The sequence below is a fragment of the Dromiciops gliroides genome, chromosome 2 (genome assembly GCF_019393635.1).
Source record: "Dromiciops gliroides isolate mDroGli1 chromosome 2, mDroGli1.pri, whole genome shotgun sequence".
In the NCBI taxonomy this organism is placed as follows: domain Eukaryota; kingdom Metazoa; phylum Chordata; class Mammalia; order Microbiotheria; family Microbiotheriidae; genus Dromiciops; species Dromiciops gliroides.
In genome coordinates this window covers 513,986,505-514,007,321 of record NC_057862.1, presented here as the reverse complement: position 1 = coordinate 514,007,321, position 20,817 = coordinate 513,986,505, and the positions used below count along the sequence as shown (strand labels likewise).

The following is a 20,817-nucleotide window of genomic DNA, read 5'->3' as shown; positions in this document are numbered from 1 at the left end:
TTTTCATTTGCCCTTTATAAGTCATTTTTATTATAAAGACTCTCCTCTGTTTTATGCATTATGTGTGTGCAAGTTTGTGTAGAAGTTTAACTCTTCATTCTATGGATTATAAACTCTTAGAGGAAAAGTACCAGCTTAACATTACTATTTTAAGAAGAAAGTAGACTCCTAAATGTTTCTGGTACAAGTCATTAATGTCTACAATTAGCTATATCTAATTTCATAATTCTAATTTTAACTCTAAGTCTACAAAACCATACACCATACACACATCAGTTTGGAGTATTCCCTAGTTTTTACGGTCTTTCCACAGATACATGTTAGCAAATTTTGTAACTTAGTATTTTAGAAAGTTTCCTTGTGACATGGAAAAGTTGGGTGTATTGCTTATGGTCACACAAATAGTATGTGTTAGAAATAGTCCCTTAAGCAAAGCCTTGTTCTCTCCAAGTCTACTCCTGGGACTCCTTGCAATAAATAAACAAAAAAATAAATAAATGAATGAATGAATAATAGTAATAATAATAATAATTTTTAAATTGCTATAGTACATTATAGTTTCCAAAAGTCTGAGGAAACTGGTTGTATAGGATGTTCAGGAAGGACTAGCATCTCTAATAGAGCTTTGCCAAGCTCTTTTCTGGGCTGCTTATCTATCTTTGGCATCCATCTGCCACTCAGCTCTCACCTTTGTTTTGTTTTGTTTTGGGGGGGTTGGGGTATTTTTTGTTGGGCAATGAGGGTTAATTGACTTGCCCAGGTTCACACAGTATCAAGTGTCTGAGGCTGTATTTAAACTAAGGCCTTCCTTAATCCAAGGCCAGTGCTTTATCCAGTGCACAACCCAGCTGCCCCGAGAAAAATATTCTAACAGGGAAACTACATGTTAGTATCATAAAATAATTTAACCTAACAGATCCCCTGAAATAATTTCTGGGTCCCCTGAGTGGGGGGTCTACATACAACAGCTTGAGATATACTATTCTGGATGAATATGCTTGAAAGCTTCAACTACATCTCTTTCTGCCATTCTAATATTCCTGGAAAGAAAATGGGTTTCTATTTCTCCTTCCAAAGGATAACACATAACAATTCAGTAACTCTTTCCTGTTCAGTGTCAGCATTATACTTTTTTTAAAAAGTAATACTGCCCAAGAGAAGCATAAATGAAAAATTACTTTCAATGTTGCAAAGGAGAATGTTTTTATGCCATGTTGCTTCTTGAGTGGAGAGGTCCATATATTTTGCAGAGATGTTTGGGACCACTGAACTATCAAATTGTGGATGAAGTTACTAGATGTGATTTGGCTAAATGCCATAAAGTAAAAGCATATATCTTTTGGCGCAAAGTGGCAATATTTTTAAAGTATTGCTCCCTGAATACTAATTTATTTTCTTCTCTTCAGAGCTTGGAGAAGTATAATTTTATGTATAAAGGAATTAAAATAATATTCACATAGTTTTGCTGTAGGGTAAATTAAGGAGACATGGGATATATTTGTGTATATCTGTAATATATACACATGTATATGTATATAATGTATATATATATGTGTGTGATAATTCATATCCATATTTACACCAAATGTTCAGAGATGCTGGTGATTATTTTTCCTCATTCGTTTAGATGACATTTCTAATGATACCATGGTCATATATTTGACAGTCACGTACACCAGTTGGTTACGCTGTATTTCTTTCTTTTGCCATATTAGAAGACTAACATTTACTCCCCCCTCAACCTTTTCAGAATCTATTTTTTCCCTCATGGCCAAGTTGAGATGCTTTCTCCCCTTTGAGATCTTTCCTGACTTCCCCCAACTATAATCTTTCCCCTCTTATCCCTAATATATTACTGGAACACTTTGTCTTTAGCTCTTTAAATTATTTTCTTTTCAAAGATTTTAGGATCATTGTTTGAAAAAACATAAGGGACTTCAGAAGCCATCTAACCTAATATCTCTAATTTTAAATGGAAGGAAAATGAGATCCATGGAAATTAAGTGTCTTATCCAAGGTCACATATGTAGTAAACAACCAGGGTTAGATTTGAATTAAAATCCACTCTATGTCACTGTGTCATGCTCCCTTTCTTCTCCAACATGTATTCCAATACACTTCTCTTTGATTTGGCATACCTTCCGTCCTTCAATGTACACTTATTAACCTGTAAGTTGCTTGAAAGCAAAATTCAGTTCAGTTAAATATTACCTCTTGCTGCACCTGTTTCCAGGACTTTGTAATGATTTATTCCAAAAGGCCTTGAATTAACTTCCTCCTCAATACCATTGCTTAGAATTTAAATTCTAATAAAGGTTCAAGTGCTACCTCCAATCCTTCACTCTCCTAGATTCCCCCTGTAACACATTTTACATTCCCTTTCTCCAGTACCCCTCTCAATACATTGATCATTTATTATTTTCTATTTACACAATAATTTACACGTGACACTTAGTAATTAGTGTTGAAATGAAACAAGATGCACAGAACTACCTGGAAGTTGAGTGAGATAGCTTAGGTTCAAATCTCTGCAATATTATTTAATACCTGTATGGCAATGGTCAAGGCATTTAACCCCTTCCTTTGGTGCTCATTTTCAATTGTAAGGTGAAAGGAGGAGGAAAAGGGAGGAAAGGGAATAAGTATTTGTATAGCTCCTACAATGTTCAAGGCAGTATGCTAAGCACTTTCCAATTATTAACTTATTGTGATTGGGTAGTGACTAAATGACTTCTAAATTTTCTTCCAGACCTAAAGCACTGATGCCATGAATTATGTTTGACTCTTATGATCTTGCTAGGTCATGGATATTGCCCTATTATTGTTCTGATCCCATTTTTACTTAAGATGATAAGAACAAAGATTGAGAGCTTGAAGGTAATTTATAGACCTTTGAGTCCAAACTCCTTATTTTTCTGAAGAGTAAGCTGAGGCCTGTGAGAGAAGAAATTGGACCAATTTTACACAGCTAGTAAGTGTCTAAGGCAGCATGCAAACCCAAGTCTTCCTGACTACAAGTCTTTTACCCCTATGTGCCTCTAATAAGTGTGAATCAAATTGAAGGATATCATGGGGCTAAAATGAATGTATGTGTGTGTGTACACTATTATATAACTGAGCTACGACATCTGTGAAATGAGGCTAGTTGATCTCCCAAAACTTTCCTGATTTCAATGAAATAACGTTGTGATAGCAATCTGATTTAAATATGTGCCATTTTTGAAAATAATGTCAATAAATTGGCCAGGTGTTTAATGTGTATGGAACTAATTCATATCACTCTAAAACTAAATCGGAAAGCAATATGGAGGAAGCACCTCCCTAACTTTCATTTAAGAATCATCCACTTTGCAGAACTGACAGTATCCTCTTTCCCTGAAGTTTGTGAGGGGCAATATCCACTTGTCATTAGTTGAATCGGCCACTCCACCTATTCTTAAGAACAATTCATAATATAGACCAGTTGCCAGTTGCTTAATATCATGTTAACTACTTTTCCAAGGCTGCTGGAAGAGGGGTCTCATGGCCAGGAACTTAGGAAAACCACTGACATAATTTTTAATGCAATTTTGAAGATGAATGTCAGGTGAGTTTTATAAGAAGCTGATTAAAAATGTAATTCCAAAATAAATAGAATGATTGCTCTAGAGGTGAACTCTAAAACCATTATTGCTGATCCATGGGCTCAGGAAAAGAAATTTGAAAGTCCATTTATTCTACAAATGTCTCCTAAGATATATTTTCCATCCTACATAGGCACTCTACTTTCCGGAAATGTTGTGAAAGAATGCTTAACACAATATTTAGTGCCTTATGACTTATGGCACTGGCAAAACCTGAGTGCAAACATGCTGCGAAATAATTCAAATCCCATGCTAATTCAGAGAAAATCCATTTCTAGCTTCTTCTGAAGAATACACTAAGCTAAAGGTCACCATATAACATTTCTCAAAAATGCCAAGCCTAGCTTTGGCAGCCAGCACCAGTGATAAAGAACTCAAGGCACCCAGGAGAGAATCAGTAGGGCTCTGATTCATTTTCATTTCGTGCCAATCAGAAGTGTTTCTGCTCCCATTCTCTTGTTGCCTTGTTCCCTTCTCCCCCTTTTTCCTGCCTTCTTGCTTCTCTGCCTGTACAGCTGCACACATGCCAAAGAAACTGTCCTTACTACTTAATACATCTCTCATAGCTAACTTTTGCCCATGCCTGAAATATACTTCTTCCTCATTCCCCTTGGAATTCCTAGTTTTCTTCATAATTCAGGTCAAATGACATATTCTATATGAAGTTTATGCTTAACTCCCCCAGATACTATTGCCTACTCAATAATCATTTTGTATTGATTTTGTATATACTATGTTGATACTTTTATGTGTTATACATTGTCTGCTCCATGAAATATAAGGAACTTTTTCTCTTTTTATTCCCAGTATCAAGCACAATGTCTTACCCCTAGTAAGTACTTAATAAATGTTTATTATTTCCATCCAATTTTCCTCTATCCCTCACTTCCTCCTTCTTTCCTTCCTTTCATCCTCCTTTCTTCCCTTCCTTCCTTCCCTCTGTTCCCATCTCTCTCTCCCTCTCCCCTTCCCTCCCTCCCTCCTCTCTCTATCTCTCTCTCTGTTTTTCTCTCCCTTTCTCTCTCTCCCTTACATCTTCCTTCCTTCCTCCTTCCTTCCTTCCTCCTTCCTTCCTTCCTCCTTCCTTCCTTCCTCCTTCCTCCTTCCTTCTTTCCTTCCTTCCTCCTTCCTCCTTCCTTCCTTCCTTTCTTCCTTCCTTCCTTCCTTCTTTCCTTCTTTGTTCTCCACCCCTTTCTTCCCTTCTTTCCTTGATCTGACAATCCATTTAGTTTCATAGTGAAACCTTGAGGCGTCATCGTCTCTTTGGTCAATATGACCCAGTAGTCTTCCAAATAAAGATCCATATATGCCACAAAAAAAGTCCAGCAAAGAATTATTGCTGACATAACTGGCCCAATAAGGAATACAAGGGTATTGTATGAAGCTTCAGGTTTTAATACATTGCCCCTACATTCCAGACTCTACTCTTCCCAACTTCACACTCTTCTTAGGCCTATCTTCTTTCCTCAAACCCTTCCTCATTATCTCCTCTTTCCTTATTTTTTTCTCAAATTTGGAAACATCTGGGGCAGCTAGGTGGCACAGTGGATAGAGCACCGGCCCTGGAGTCAGGAGTACCTGAGTTCAAATCTGGCCTCAGATACTTAACACTTATTAGCTGTGTGACCCTCAGCAAGTCACTTAACCCCAATTGCCTCACTAAAAAAAAAAAAAATTGGAAACATCAGAGAATAGAATATACTTTTCTCAAGAGAGGGGATCTGTGAATATTTAGCTTTATATCAATACAGGTTATTCATATAACTCCCATTTCTTCACAATGAAGTCTGCCCCTTCTGAGCTCTTGTACAAGAGAGAAGCCAGTCATTTTGGGGTAGGTAGCATGACTTTATCACATTTGGTATGAGATAAAATTAAGCAATATTCTTTAAAATTATGGGAAATAGGTTATTTAAAGAAGATTATGAATTTTTCAAGGTGTTTATGCTTAATAATGAGTGATTAATTGTTTGAATCTCTTAGACATCTCTTTTCTAATTGTTTTTGAAAACATGAATAAAAATTAGACCAATAAGAAATTTTAAAAATATTTCTATTGGAAAGTTGTCCACCTTTGCGGGTCACAACGTATCTTCGTTTGGTAGAGATACTGGAGTGTTTTACCATTTTCTTCTCTAGCTTATTTTATAGATGAGGAAATTGAAGCAGAAAGAGTTAAGTGACTTGCCCAGAATTACATGGTTAGGGTCTGAGGTCTGTTTTGAATTCAGAAAGATGAATTTTCCTGAATCTAGACCTGGCACTCCATCCACTGTGCCACTTAGATGCCCCATTATTTCTTGTATATATTTTAGCTTATGTACATTGACCATAGTCCTTCAAATTAATTTTGTTTCACTTGCACAGATTTTTTCAATTTATTTTTCAGAGATGCAATGTATTTTATAGACAATATAGTTCAATAACTTCATTTTATAGGTGAGGAAAGCTAGGCCCCAAGAATCAAAGAGTGAGTTAGTTTCAAGTAAGGAACTAGATAAAAGAAGTAAAGAGCGAAATGAAGAAACTAGACGGACTTACTTTTAAAAACTATTTCTATTTATTGTTCATATTCTAGTGCATGGTAAGATGAGGTGTGTGGGTGAGAGGGAGAGAATAAAAAATGTAGCCACTCTAAATTTAAACAATACCATTAATTCTACTTGTGCTTACACAATGGTTAGTAAATAGAGCTTCAGAAAATACACTTTGATTAGTGTATTTTTTCTGTATTATTGGGAATATAAAGCAATCAACCGCTATATTTATTTTCAAAAATGTGATTCAAGTGATTTTTTTTTCAAAAATGCTCATGTTTCATTCGAATCTGGTAATAAACAGCTTTTAAAAAACAAATTTCCCTACAGGAGTGATTATTGGATTTAAATCTTTTTTAAAAAACTGGAATAATACAGGGGTAACATATTCAAAATCCAATAGGATATTTTCAAATAATGCAAATGCCTCACTTTTTGGTAGACTTATTTTGCCAATGATTATATTCATTTATCAAAAGGGTCAGTGATTTCGTCTGTACAGTTACCTGACCAGTGATCCTAAATAAAGAAATCAGACAATGCTACCTTAAAGTTTTTTTTCATTTCAGAAAATCAATGTTTCTAATTTCTTAAATTATAAGAAATTAAATAAGGATGAATTTGTGATTTCTTCACCAGCAGAAACTGTGATTTATAAGTTTTATATTTGTAATCTACAAAGTGTTAGGGAAATAGAATATGTGATTCACACAGGTGTTTTAATTTTATAACAACATGGAATGCATTTTTAGATTCCATTGAGACTTTAAATTTGCCTGATCTCTTTTTGGTTCATTATCCAAACTTATTCTCCAATATTATTTATAAGAGGATTTGCAATCTCATTTTACTGACTTACCCCAATCCACTAAACTAGCCTCTACAATAAATAAACAAGGTAAGTCAGTGGAAAAGGGCATAGTGAAACAAAGAAACAAAACACAAACACATTAAGCATAGTCATATAGCTTTATTGAGTTCAAATGCCACTTCTCAGTTACTATCTGTATGAACTTGGACAAGTCACTTATTCTCTCTTGGCTTCAGTTTCCTCATCTATAAAGTAATATAGTTTCACTCAATGACCTCTAAACTCCTTTCTCCATACAACTATGATACTATGTCCCTCAGAGAAACTAGACATGAATTGTATCACTTTGGTGAATGACCTGTATGGGCTTCTTTCTAGGTTTCTGCGGGTACATAGGCTTGGTGTTCAGATTCTTATGGCAGAGATTCATGTTGTAACTGATAAAGAGGCATTTCAATATTGGAGAATAAGTTTGGTTAATGAACCAAAGAGATCAGACAGTTTCAAAGCCCCAATGGAATTTAAAAACTGCATTCCATGCTCTTATAAAGCTAAAACACTTATGTGAATCACATGTTCTATTTCCCTACCACTTCGTAAACTAAAAACATGTTTCCCAATAGGAGTTCTGCTATGGGTAATGTTAGTACCATTATTCTTGTTTTATAGATAACGAAACTGGGGTTTAAAGAGTTGAAGTAAATTCCCCAATACTATACCATTTCATCATATACAATGATTTATAAAATTATGAGTATTAGTAAACAGGCTCTAAAATCAGAGTAAACATCACAATAACCAAAGTATATGTATGTGTGTGTGCATATAGATAGATAGAGATAGATATATAGAGAGATTTAGAGAAAGATAGAAATAGAGTTACATATAGACAACATAGATATAGACATGGTATAGGTATAGGTATAGATTTCTGAACCCCATCTTTATACTCCATTCATTAAGAGATATGTAACACTGAGCACCATTTATCAAAGTACTTAATTCGTATAGATAGATTTATATGTGTTTTCATTCCTAGAAAGTAGACATATAATCAAATGTCTATATTTTATGATCCTTTTCTAATGACACCTATTATTTTTTTTTTCTGTTACTCTGGGACTAAAAAAGATGCAACATATGTTCCAGTCACATTTATAATGGCAGCAAGAAGTAAACTTTTCTGAATATTTAAAGAAACATATTAACTTTCTGATGGGATATTAAAATTTATAGCAAGCCATCCAGTGTCATTGCAGAGAAACTTTTATTTTCACAATTGATTTTTGAAAGCTTTATTAAGGCCTAAGGAATAGTAATAATAGCAATCAAGTAAAAAGTCATCCCAAGTTCTACATCAGGGGAATGGTGTATTCAGGGGAATAGCATGCATAATTTTTGTTTAACTATTTTCTGAGATGCTGGAAACTTCCAACATTGAAAAAAATATTGACAATAAATGGGGAAGAAGACATAAACATAACTGAAGAAATGATCTAAATTAGAACAATGAATTAACAAGTCACTTAGAGAAGCAACATGGTATTGTGGAAAGAGTACTGACTATATTATATGACTTGACCTTGAATATAAAATCTATTGGACCCATTTGGAAAATAAGGCCCTTTTAGGTTCCATCCAGTTTAAGGAATTATGCTTTTCTTTTTTATGCAGTGACAAAAAACATCTTTATATTCTCTGTAGGAATGGTAATATTTACTCTGAGATCTTGATTCAGTTTCACTAAGAGGTAATCATACTCTTCTCATAATTGATAAGCCAATTTAGCTTCCTGTGTTATCTTAGTAAACTCTCTGTGACATCAGATCATGAAGGAAAGGCAATGTCACTAATAATGAGCCAGAACTGAATCAACAAATAACAATTAATTATGGGGCAGCTAGGTAGCACAGTGGATAGAGCACCGACCCTAGAGTCAGGAGGACCTGAGTTCAAATCCGGCCTCAGACACTTGACACTTACTAGCTGTGTGACCCACGGCAAGTCACTTAATTCCAATTGCCTTGTCAAAAAAACCCCAAAAAACAAAAACCAAACCAAAACAAACAAAAATAATTAATTAAATGTCTATGATATGCCAGCCACTGTGCTAAGAAAGTACTCAAAATGAAAGAACCCCTATTTTTTTTGCAGGGCAATTAGGGTTAAGTGACTTGCCCAGGGTCACACAGCTTCTAAGTGTCAAGTGTCTGAGGCCAGATTTGAACTCAGGTCCTCCTGAATCCAAGGCCGGTGCTTTATGCACTATGCCACCTAGCTGCCCACAACACCTATTTTTAAGGAACTTACATTCTAATGAGAAAAACGACATGTACATATATTAATTATGAATATGTAGCATAATATATATGTATAATGTACATGTAAAATATTCATAGAATAAATAAGCAGTTAATTAATATATGCTATAAAAACATATGAAGTAATCAAATGCAAGGTAACTTTAGAAGGAAGTCAGTAAATATTGAAGAGGAAGATTAGAAAAAGCTTCCTGCAGAAGATGATCTCTGATACACATCTTATAAAGAAGGACTCTACGAGGCAAAAGTAGGGGGAAAGTATCTTCCAAGCATGTGAGATTGCACTGCAAAAGCAAAAGGATTGGAATTGGAATACTATTTGTGAAAAAAAGAAAGAATGATACTTTGAAAGGATTGAAGAGTGGAATAGGGAGCAGTGTTCAAAGAAGATGGAGAGGTAGGTAGGCTGAAAACAGGCTATATATTAAAATTTAAACAGGTTATATACTAAAAGTTAAATGGAAGAACTTATCCTCTCTTCTAGAGGTGATAGGAACATAATGGGATTGGTCAAATAGGTCAATCCTGTCAAACTCAAATAGAAGCAAATCCTGCTGACTGCATATTGACTTAGAAAAACACAAATTAACATTATCTTTGTTACATTGTATTTTTATTAAACATTTCCCATTTACATTTTAATCTGGTTCAACCTCACTGGGGAACTCTTTTGGGTAACTTTTAGCCAAGGCTAAGAATTCCATACCTCTGGAGTAGGGCAATCACATGGTCAGGTTCATGGTTAAAGAACTTTCATTCTGCAGCAGTGTGTTTGAAAGGTTTGGAGTTTTAAGAGACTTCAGTCAGGGAGAAAAATTTAGAAGCTGTTTCAATAAATTGAGTAAAGACAAAAATCTAAACTAAAGTGGCAAATATGTAAGTGGAAAGAAGTGATCAGAGTTTCAGAACATGTTGTAGAAAATGGAGAGCTGGAAATGTCCCCAGCAAAACCATGAGAGCAAAAAGAACCTAGCGAAGCCAAGCCAGGGGTGGCTCTTTGGGAGATGGAAGGCCTCCAAAGGAGAGTGTCCCAGAAATGATGATGGAGGAAGAAGAAGAAATACCAAAGCCTAAATCTATGGTAGCACTACCAGGTGTACCTAAAAAAGAAGATGTAAATGTAGTATTCACTGGGCATGTAGATGCTGATAAATCAACTATTGGAGGACAAATTTTGTATTTGACTGGAATGCTTGACAAAAGAACACTTGAAAAATATGAACGAGAAGCTAAAGAAAAAAATGAGAAAGAGTTGGTCAGATGCTAGAGATGTTATTAAAGTAGAGCAGCAAGATTTAGCAACTGACTTGATATGCGAGGTGAGTTATGGGAGAAAGGAAAAGAATAAACATTCATATAATACCTACTATGAGTCAGATACTGTACTAAGCACTTTATAAATATTGTCTCATTTGATTCTCACAACAACCTAGTGAAGTGTGTAATATTATTTTCCTTGTTTAATGGTTGAGCAAGCTAAAACAAGCTGATTAAGAGCCTTCTTCAGGGTCACAGAGATGGCAAATATCTGAGTTCAGATATGAACTCTTCTTTCTGATTGTAGACACATTACTTTGTCCACAGCATCACTTATTTTTCATAGCTCATAGCTATATAGAGTGAGGAGTCCAATATAATGGCAGGATTAAGAACTTGAGTATCTAGACTGTAAATCCAGAATTCCTTCCATTATTTCACTTTGCCTTAACTAAATGTGGGTGACTGGTAAACCCACCTCCTTATGACTAAACTCAGCTATATTTACTAACCCAAATTGCTTGATATTTATTTTACGGGTTATTCTTCATCCAGGCAGTTAAACATTTATATAGACATGTGGACCAAAGGAGCATCACTTTACAATGAGGTTTAACAATTACCATCTCCATATTACAAAAGATGAAGGAAGCATCATTATATTAGAGCAAGAACATGGGATTGAAAACAAATGTAAGCTTAAATTTTGATTTGTTGTTTAATATCTCCTTGACCTTGGGCAAATCAGTCCACAAGAACATAGATTTAAAGCTACAATGGTCCTAGGTCCTCAATTCAAACCCTTCGTGTTTTAGATGAAGAAACTGAGGACCAGAAAAGAGAAACAAATTGCCCAGATTCCTAGACAGTTAATGACAGAACCAGGATCTAAACCCAGTTCTTTTGACTCAAAATCCAACTTGCCTTCCATGCTCTGTCTTTGGCCTCAGTTTTTCTTCCATAAAATACAGACTTGTAAATAATCTCTAAGATCCTTTCCAGATATTATATTTTATGATTCCTGCATCATATCACCTGCATGATTTGAAAAACAGAATTATCAACATTTGCATAGTTGAAACATAGGTTGAGTCTATTAGATTGTAAATTCCGTGAAAGTTTTGACCATACTTAAAGATATTCCACATGGTGTCCCATCACTATGGCATCAAGGGCCTGACCTTGACTGTAGAAAATACTCAAAAGACAATGTCAAGTTAAGTTGAAAACAAACTAAAAATATTTGAGTGTCAGTGTTTAAATTTAAAGAATTTACCTGTAGCCTCAGTAGCTCCTGCAGTTGTTTCCATCCACTCTCATCTTCCTGAGACCTTTTACTTTCTGACATTATTGTAAATTGTTCATTTATTTTGCCTGATTCATTTTCAGCTTTTGTTACCCCAAACATTTGATGTTGTTTTACTGTCTCGGGATTTTCTTTAATCCTTGGGAAGCAAAATATACCACATTTATATCAACTCTTATGTCACTTCACTGTTTCTTTGACTTACTATATACATATATACTTCAATTCATTCCCTAAGTGCTTCTTTCGGAAACACTGAATTAGAAAAGAAAATGCCTGCACTTTTGGAAATATTTCACACTGGTCGATGAGAAGGAAGAAGCACCTTGGGGATTTTGGCTATGGCAGACAAGAGAGAAAACTGAAGGAGCTCAGTAAAACTGGTAGATTTTATAGCATTGTTAATGTTTTTGTTTAAAGGGTGGCTGGTTTTCCACAGTTGCCAAGAGAGTTTGAAACACCTTCCATGGTTACTGTGATAAATTACAGCAGATTTCAAATTGCTTTGGGACCTGGTTCCATGTTACAAAAAAATAAAGTTCATTAATAATTGCCAATAAACCCTCTTGGAGACTCAGTAGACTCATTGGGGGGCATTTAAAGGACCAAATTGAATGGAGGTTAATTGCTTTTCCCTTGGCATTCTTAGCCTAAATCATTTGTTGGGACATGGAGGGCTGCACTAATTTGTAAACTAATTTTGAGAACTGTCTTGTGAAGTTGACCATTTTTCAAAATATTCTTTCTTTCCTTTTTCTAATTTGAAAGGGATGAATCCCCACTTTTCTTTTGGTTTTACTCTTGGGCTTTGAGATGGTATTGGCAAGATACCTCTCTCTATCTTTGTCAGGTTTCCTTTGCCTCCTGAATGGGTTCCCTGAACCAGGCACAAATTCTTGGATTACCTACCTCTATCTTCTTGAAATTTCCCTGTCTAGCTACCCTGATCTCTGATCTGCTTTCCTGATAGAGATATATAGAGGCAGTGGACATTATAAGGTCAGGATGTCAGCTCACTACTGTCACAAAAATCAGAAAACAACTCATCTAGGACAGGTAATCTATGAATCAAGGCCCAAAGCAAGCAGTTAAACAATGGAATTGGAACAAACAAATTTGGTACAGTAGAAAGAACAAAGGATTTGGAGTTAGAACACCTGGGCTCAATGACTACTTCTGATATTGCATACAAACTGCATGGCATCAGGCAAATTATTGCATTCCTCTGGGCTTTGATTGTTTTCAAATGTGAAATAAGGGGGCATAAAGAAATTATTTCTAAAATTATTTCTATCTTTTAAATCTATGATCCTATGAATTACAACAGAAAAGAATGAGGTAGGTAATCACAACATTTCAAAAAATGGGAACTAGATAGTATAGTGGATAAAGACATGAATTGATAATAAGGAAGACCTGAGTTATAGCCATTCTCAGATGCTCACTATGTGACCTCAGGCAAGTCATCTAACTTCTATCTGCCTCAGTTTCCACATCTATAAAACGGGAATAATAATAACAATTTCTTACTAGGGTTGTTATGAAGATCAAATGAGATAACATTTAAAGTATTTTTTTAAAATGTAAATTACTACATACATCTCTATTATTATTATTATCACTTAAAAACAGTTAAGGTAAAAGAAAAGGGACTAGATGTCAGGTTAATGAATAATTTCAAGAAGAAAATGAAGACAAGCTAAAATCAATATCACAAACTGGGGTCACATGGCATATCAAGGAAGACTGTGCATTTTGTAATGCTATAAATACAAAGAGGTTTTTAGTGATTATTGGACATTTTCTGGCTGACCATCATTTCAGTTGGCAGGCCCTGGATATTCAGCAGAAGGTCTGAGGAAGGTCTCTTAGAGATCAGGTATAAGTTATTCAGTCTTATCAGTCTCCCAGGGTGCAAAGTCAGTAAGAAAAGTAAGGAATAAGGCATGAAGCCAGACAGAATCTGACAACATTAAGCCAAATAGAAGTCCCTGGTCATACTTTATTGCTTCTTGGCCAGAGGCCATCAAAAACTCATAGAGCAAAGAGCAGGTACAAAGTGAGCTTCTGAGCAAGTTACACTTTGGGAATTTTTTAACATGAAGATATTTATTATTTAAGAGGTAATTTCATCCAATGCTAATAGATCTGAGTTGCTTTAATAGTAACATCTAAAATAACTTTATACCTGTTTTTGGAAATAACTTACAAATAAATACCTGGTTTTGGAAATAACTTACAAACAAAAGTAAGATATTCATAGTTTTACACATGCACTTATAACTGTCAGACAATTAGTAATTTATATTTTCTGAAATTAATCTTAAATGAATGTAATTTTTCATATTCTGGAGCCTAGAATTGATAGTAGAGTTCTCCTAACAGTGGGGATTAAAGACAAACTCTCTTAGGGGTGTATGAAGCAATGACTATAATTATCAGATATTTTTATTACAATTTTTGAATAAACAAGTCAACATGTTCCAATAAAACAGAACTCAATTTGGTCAACATAAGCAAAATCGACAAAGTGAATTTTCTCCAGCAAATAGTAAATTCCACAGAGTGACTTTTAAAACCTAAATACAACACAGATGAAAGAAGTCAGATGTGAGCCAGGTATCCATCAGTGCATCTTCCTTTGGACTGTGCATGATATGGCATCACAATTAATATCTGTAACTTCCAAATTAAATCCCTTGTTTTATGGGAAACCTTCATCAGCTCCTTTTAATTCTAGTGCCTCCCCTCTGTTAATTACTTCTGATATGTCATGTATATAGTTTTCTGTGTATATATTTGTTTCATATTGTTTTCACCATTAGAATGTAAACTTCTTGAAGGCAATGCCTGTCTTTTGCTTCTTTTTGTATCCTTAACATTTAGCACTATGCCTGACACATAGTAGGTTATTGATAAATGTTTATTGTTTAATTGATTGATGACACAAATGAAGAGTGTTGTTGTTGGCTGCCTTTCAGTATCAAATTTACAAATTTACAAACTTGAAATAAGCTTTAAGTGGAAATTAAACATACCATAACATCTGTTATATTTCTCATATTTTTTCTTTTTTGCAGTGTTTAGTATTTTATCCCCAATTACATGTAAAAACAATTATTAACATTCATTTTGAAAACTTTGAGTTTCATATCCTCTCCCTTCCTCCCTCCTCACCCCCTCCTTGAGAAGGCAAGAAATTCAATATAGGTTATACATGTGTAGCCATGCAAAGCATATTTCCATATTACTCATATTGTAAAAAAAAACAGATAAAAAACATCAAGAAAAATAAAGTTTAAAAAAGTATGCTTCAATCTGTATTGAGACACCATCAGTTCTTTGTCTGGAAATGCATAATATTTTTCATCAAAATTCCTTCAGAGTTATCTTGGATCATTGTATTGCTGAGAAAAGCTAAAACATTTCCAGTTAATCATCTTACAAGATTACTGTTACTTTGTACACAGTACATTTCATTTTGCATCAGATTATATAAATTTTTCCAGATTTTTTCTGAGAGCATCTTCTTCATCATTTGGCCTGAGACCAATTCATATTTTTCTTGAAAGCTTTGGATGTTGGAACTCTGGCTTCATTATCTTTTTGACTATGTGTTTTCATTTTCCTTGTCACCATAGTAACTTTCAACACACACACACACCTTCCCAAATCAGCTTAAGGAAACATTAAACACTGGGTTATTCTTATAATTCTATTTTTAAAAATTTAAACAAGGTAGAAATTTATTTAATCAACTTTGAGGTCAGAATTCTAACCTCTGTACAAAAACACCAAAACATGTCTTTGAGGAAATGATGCAATGTAAATAAAAACCAACTTGATATGAGAAAAGGAAAAAAAAAACTTTTCAGTTGGTTAGTGGAAAAGAAATGTTACAGTTCATTCTTATGGAAAAGGGTACCTCAACATTAGAATCATAGGAGTTAGGCGTTCAACTTATTACTTTGGAGGCACATACTTGGTACTTGGGAGTATTCCCCTGGAACCTGAGGATGAATCTTGAGGGTTAAGGGTAAACCCCAGTAGCTTGGGGGTACATATGTTGAGCTTGAGAGTGAACCCCAGATGCTTATGGTAAATTTCTAGAGGCTAGGGATGTAGCCAAGGAGATGAGGGATGATTTCTTGGAACTAAGGGGTATACTTTAGGAGCTGGAGGATGTACCCTGGGAGCTGGGAGGTATACTCAGGTGTTATACCTTAGTAGCTGGAAAAATGAACTCTGGGTGCAGGAGGGGTCATCTGAGGAGGCACAGCAAGGGCACTGGTATGTGTGGCACTTTGCAGACAATGGTTCCATAAGGCTTAGCTGATGATAAAAGACAATGCCAGCATCTCGCTGGGTGTTCGATCCTTTGCTCATATAAAGATATGTACCAGTGACATGGCATGATGCTCTCAGAAATGTCAGAAGTCAGTCTGGAAGAGGAGGCTTTATGGATAAATCTCTGTGATCTGTTACTTGGTCACTTTGTAGCCTGGATGACCAATTTTGAGACTTCTTCACTTCCAATTTGAGCTTTTCTAGTTCTGGCTAGACTAGAGTCATCTTAGTCTCTTTTGTTACTCTCTATGCCAAAGTGGTTTTATGCTCTCCCTGTAATAAAATAAAATAAAATATTACTAAGTAGCTTCCCTCATTGTTGCAAAGTGTGAAGCAGAGTTTGCATTCATAACAACCCATATTATTCTACATAAAGTATGGATCCTTGTTCACATGAATGGTTCCAAAGGCCAGTTATTAGACATATTATCTTCTACCTGAGATGCTCTCTAATTATGAAGCCATCCCATCACTCCCAGTCTTGCCCACGGACCAACGTTGAATCCATAGTAACTGTCTTTGTACTTCAGTAGTACACAACAAAAGTTGAATGTTGATCTATCTTAATTAATTTTCACTAGTTTAGAGATTTGGGATGGAGCACTAGAACATAGGCTCCCTAAAATAATTATCAGTTCAAGAATCATTTCACACCCAAGATATTTTAGATTTGAACATGAGTTAGACTCGCTCTCTTATGTCCCCACTCTTTTATAAAGACTCATTCAATATTCCCTCAAATCTTTATTTGTTCCTTTCAAGTGCTTCAGTGCTGCTTCTCTCCACAATAAAAGAAAAATCCAACCATGCCAGCTCTACAAATGCTTGATCATCAAAATGCTCCTTCCTTCATCATAATCAAGCCAGTTTTCAACCTCTCTTGTAATACTAGCCACAAAACTGCTACTTTGTTCAAGAAAAAGTGCAGAAAATATTAGAGAGATAATAGAGAGAGGGTGGGAAACTGGAGTAAGTTGAGGAATTCCCCTTCTGGCTGACTGACAATTTCTTCTTCTTCTTTTTAATCTTAATAGTATTTTCCAGTTTTATGTAAAGATAGATTTCACCATGTGTTTTTATAACATTTTGAGTTCCAAATTTTCCTCTCTCTCTCCCTTCTCCCCAACTCCTGAAGACAGATAGAAATCTGATATAGATTATATGTATACAGTCACATTAAAATATTTCTGTATTAGTCATGTTGTAAAAGAACAATCAGGTATATATCCTTAAAAAGAAAAATTTATTCACACTGATTTTGATCATGGCCATAGGCATGGAAGAAATAGTTTGCAATGAATCGATTAAGGGAAAAAAATTAATTTGACCAGGAAGTGCTATCTACTCAGATCATTTTCATTTTTGTCCTGGGGAAAAATATAATAAAGGCAGCCTGTGGAATAGTATATCTAGTTAATGCAATTAAGGACTCCTATTGAAATATATTGTATGATATAGGATCATGGGACCATTCTCAGAAGAGAATGAAGCTGAAGTATATCCTCAGAATAATGCTGGAGTACTCTATAATAGTAATAATCTCAGTCCCTTGTAGTAGTTGGACAAAAGACAATCTTTAGAGTTCCTCAGGAATCACTCAGTTTTTCTTCATCATTTAATTATGCCTCAAATGTAAGAGTCTGACTTCTATTAATATCACAAGATCGTATATTTCAGATCTGAGAGGGAGGATGGGACCACATAGTCCAACCTTGACTAGAAGTCCTTTATGGAGGATCCATGATAAATGATCATTAAGCATCAATTGAGAGGGAACCCACTCCTTCTTGCGGCAGCTCATTCCAGTTTTAGATAGCTATAATTGTTAGGACCTTCTTACTATTGCTATTCTACAACCCCAAATGATTGCACAGACATCTTCCATTGAATCCTCAGAATCCTCATCTTCTCCTTGAGTTCTCTGTCTCTGAAGTTGCCTCTCACTGCTTCTCTCTGAGCTGCTTCTATTATTTGCCTGAAAGATCATCTGAAACCATGATTACTCCTTCTCTGCAGCTACCATTGCTTGAATCTTCTAGCTTCGTCTATGTCCAATGTAGAGGAAAAGAAAAAGTGTCATCGCTCTCTAGTGACAATGACTCAGATAAATATACCTCTGAATGAAATTAATGCATTTTCAACATTTCATAAAACCACAATAGGGGCAGCTAGGTGGTGCAGTGGATAGAGCACCGGTCCTGGAGTCAGGAGGACCTGAGTTCAAATCTGGCCTTAGATACTTGATACTTACTAGCTGTGTGACCTTGGGCAAGTCACTTAACCCCCAGTTTCCTCACAAAAAACAAAAAAACAAAAAACACAGATCAAGGGATGAAAGAGGCCTTATAGGCCATCAAGTCCAAACCAATTATTTTACTCATGAGGAAACTATGGACCACAGACAGCATGTGACTTGCCCAAGGAAACATGGGCAGTAATAACAGAAATTCATCATTAAACTCCAGTGCCAATGTTCTTTCTATTTTACACAAACCTCAGCACCCAAAAATCTGATATACAAGAGAGTCATTCAGATAAATCACTCATTTCCTACTCCTCCTGTTTCCCTCAGTTTTTATTACCTATAAAATTAGGGTGAAAAATTCCCTTTCACCTTTTCCTCATACCCATGGATAGATTGCAGAGCCCTTATAAGATTCACGACTTCCTTTGTGTCCTTCCATGGTTGGGTTAAACATATGTCCCAATTCTCATTTTCACTATAAAATTCATTATATCTAGTGCCTAAACCTTGCAAATTGCCTTCAAACTTTGATTAAAAAAACACTTGGAGGAATTTAATAATCTGGGAAGGGGAGGAATAGAAGTGGTGATACTTGTTCTAACATCCTGCATCATGGTCATTTATCACTAATTCATATAATGACAGTGCCCTCAGAATATAATTACAATTACATAAGAGAAATAACTAGAATAGTAATATTGTCTGTTTCTCCCCAGTAGTTCATTTCTTCTTTTAGCTCTAAACTCTACTTTGTTTGGAAAGTATAATTTTTTTCACTAATACTCTTCTCAATTCAAATGATTTTGAGGACATATTTTCAGTGGTCCCCAAGGAAAATCCCATATTCTCTTTTGCCTTTAGGAAAAATTAAAGTGAATAGTAATTTTTAGTCATGAAGATTCGTGTCTTGGATGTTCCTCTAACCGTGCTATTAGTCTGCTGATGAAAGTGAGCCCCTGTCAACTCTGCACCTAGTCTGGGAATATACAGGGTCACCCTGTTGCTTTTAATAAATAGATTTGACAATAATTGATTGAACTCCATGTACGATGTCAGCTTATTGTCATGTGCTTAAAATGCCTTCATAGTTAGAGGGACCTAAAGGCTGTATCACTCTTTCATTCAATAAATACAACTGAAAAGAAAATCACCAGTCTGAAAGAAACATTTGTGTTTCAAGCAGGCCACACGACTTCCATCATTGGTTTCATTTTTGCACCAGGGTGATTTAGCTATGAAATGCTAACAATTGTTCCCTGTTCCTGCCAGAAGGAATGAGTCACTTGACATAAATGATATAGCAAATTGAGTAATTCCAAAAAGAAAGAAAAAAAAATTTTCTATTTTATCAAGCATGAAATTCTTTCCTAGATTGTTTGTTTGACATACTATTATGTGGCACAAAGTAAAATGAAACTCTAGAATGATCTTCTAAACAATGTTTCTGTGTTTTGCATCAAATCATTTTTGATCAATCAATATGTTATTCATATGCCCTATGCCATGTAATAGCTTAAGGTCAAAGTAAGCACCTTCAGTTTTCCAAAGCAAGGTACTTGAGGATGAGGTTGATATGGCCCCTGTTACAGTCGAGTAATATTAAAATTGAAGGGCTATATTGACTACAGAGAAATCTTGGTACAATGTACTTTTGTAAAATAACAGCATTTATATCACATAATTTATATTGTTTTCATTATCTTTTTTCTTTTTTGAAGTACACTGCCTTTTTGAAAAGTCCCTTGCTTCTGCTGGTCACCTTTTCTCAAAGTAGCAGTTTAGAATTGATTGAAATTTGTGCCCTTTGATTGGAACCATTTTGGGAAAGGTTGACGTTTCTGGTTTGTCATATAATTGGCATCTTTAGTGGAAGGCTTTGAATTTCTGAATTTAAGCTAACAAAACATGTCATGTTTTTCTGAGGTGGCATTTGACCTTTTTTGCTGATAATGATTTAGAATACAATGACCCACATGAATTTCTGCTCTCATTGAAGGCTAAGTAGTTGATGAACATTAAAATAAGAAAGAAAATGTACTCAGCTTTGTGATAGAGACCCATTTTAAAAAGTAAACACATCACTTTATTAAGTACTTTATTTAATTTATTTTCTAGAAATTGGTTATGGAAGTAAAGAATGTGAACTTAGCTTAGTGGGTAGTGGTCAGTCTTGGGAATGAAGAAGACCTTAGTCATAGTGCTGCCTATGACACATACTTGATATGTGAGCATGGGAAAGTTACTTAAATTCTCATTGCCTGCCCCTGCCCCCCTCAATCACCACCCTAACCTGGAACAACTCTTTATGATTTCTTACAGAGGATTTACCTATCTGCATTGTATAAATGTAGTTCCAAATTGGTAGTTGGC

General features: G+C 35.1%; 1 protein-coding gene across 1 annotated transcript in view; it reads left to right on the top strand.

Moving 5' to 3' along the window:
* Window positions 1-20,817, top strand: part of CSMD1 (CUB and Sushi multiple domains 1) — a 2,580,735-nt gene that overhangs the window by 524,490 nt on the left and 2,035,428 nt on the right.